The following is a 2,086-nucleotide window of genomic DNA, read 5'->3' as shown; positions in this document are numbered from 1 at the left end:
ATCAGTTGCTGGATGAAGGTTCTATGATGACAATTAAGATAGTCATCTATCTGATCACAGGGGACAGCCAATTCAGGCACCATATCCACTATGGTTTAGGGTCTACAAAGACTCTGTCTTAAAACGTAGTTGGAACTTTCTGAGATCTTTAAGTCTTCAAAATACATGGAAGGAGAAGAAACGCTTCCTGATTTTATAGTTTGCCTGTAGAAAGCCATGGCATGAAAAGATCTAACTGAAAAAAAATATTAATTATACTATAGCAGAGCATTTTTATACTTTTTAAAGTGAAGGGTTTCTTATTTTGACTTATTTTGTTTTCACGCAGGGTAGCCAAGGTTGCCTCTCAAATTTATGATTTTTCTGACTCAGACCCCTGAGTGCTATGATTACAGACAGAGGTCAGCTTGTCATACCTGGATCAAGACTCACTTTTCCCTATGGAGCTGGAGAAGCTCCACTGCCACCCCCAAACCATAGGGGAATGCATTATAACATAATGAAACCAGAAGAATGACTATAAAGTAATAAGACCAGAGGCTATTATTTATTTTGTTTTGATTTTTTCATCTCAAATGAAACAAGAGTCACCTCAGGAGTCCGTAAAGTTATTCTAACAATGCTGACATTGGTCAAAACATTTCAGGACATCTCCTTGGGAATTGCTTTCGAGGATAGCTTCCAAGCTCCACAGAAAAAATCTTTCTCATTACTCTATAGTCACACTCACATAATACTGACATGAATTCAACAGGGAAAACTGGATAATTTAGATCGTAAGACCTAATGGATTTTTGCATGTGAGTGTATACTATCATTGAATTTTAAGGTCAGAATCAAGCTGTGAACGACAGTAAAAGTTTGATCCAATTTAAGTACTATATTTATAAGTTTTCAGTAATCAACTCTAGTTGTTAATCAAAGCATAAGTGTATTCATTGGAACACGATGAACAAATAGGCATCCAATAACATAAAGCTTATGTGTGTAAATATGCGTGCCCATGTCCATAACCCTACATGCCTGAGCTAGTGATTACATTTATCAAGTTTGGTGTTTCTCAGATGTCCCCAGTCTCCATCTGTTATCTAAAATATGTATTGATTTGTTCACCAACATAAAATGTGATTTGATTTTAATAAAATATTCCATATTATTAAAAATAGAAAACTATCCCAAAGCAACAAAACAATAACAACCTGCAAATGGAAAAGAAAGGAACTAACATTTTCTCAGAGACAAGGTCTTTATGGACATCTTTTTCTTTGTTTAGTCCTTAGAACAAGCCTGGGACATATTATTATCACAGTGTAGCTAGCTCACAAACAACCTTGAAGCTTATCTCCTTGCCAAGAATCAATCTATCTTTCTTTTCTTTCTTTCTTTCTTTCTTTCTTTCTTTCTTTCTTTCTTTCTTTCTTTCTTTCTTTCTTTCTCTTTTCTTTCTTTGTTGTTTTTGTTGTTGTTTCTGTATTTTGAGACTGGGTTTCTCTGTGTACCCCTCTCTGTCCTGGAACTCACTCTGTAGGCCAGACTGGCTTCGAACTCACTCACAGAGATCCACCTGCCTCTGCCTCCCAAGTGTTGGGATTGCAGGCAAGCACCACCTTTGCCTAGCTCCAAGAGTTATTTTTCAACAACCATTATCATTCTCCATTGCCTATTTCAAAACATTGTTTTTGTTCCTAAATGCAAGCACAGAGCAAAATTCTAGCAATATTGTTATAAGTTTTATTATATAAACTTTATAATATAAAAAGAAAAAATCAAACTTCCTTGACTGGTCTTTCTTTCTTTCTTTCTTTCTTTCTTTCTTTCTTTCTTTCTTTCTTTCTCTTCTTCTCCTTCTTCAAAAAAAAAAAAACAAAAGAGAGAGAGAGAAAGGGTCTCATTTTTTCCAGGTTGGCCTTCAATTCTCTCATGTAACTGAGAATAACCTTTTAAGTATGAAGGTTTAATTCTCCTGTCTCTACATCTCCAGTGTTGGAATTGCAAGCTTATACTAACATGCCTGGTTTAGATGTTGTTTGGGATCAAAGAAAAAGTTCCTTGCATACACCCTACCAACCAACTGAACCATATCCAC

This window comes from Microtus ochrogaster, chromosome X, assembly GCF_000317375.1.
Source record: "Microtus ochrogaster isolate Prairie Vole_2 chromosome X, MicOch1.0, whole genome shotgun sequence".
NCBI classification, from domain to species: domain Eukaryota; kingdom Metazoa; phylum Chordata; class Mammalia; order Rodentia; family Cricetidae; genus Microtus; species Microtus ochrogaster.
The sequence above is the reverse complement of the archived record's forward strand: the minus strand, read 5'-3'. Positions refer to the sequence as shown.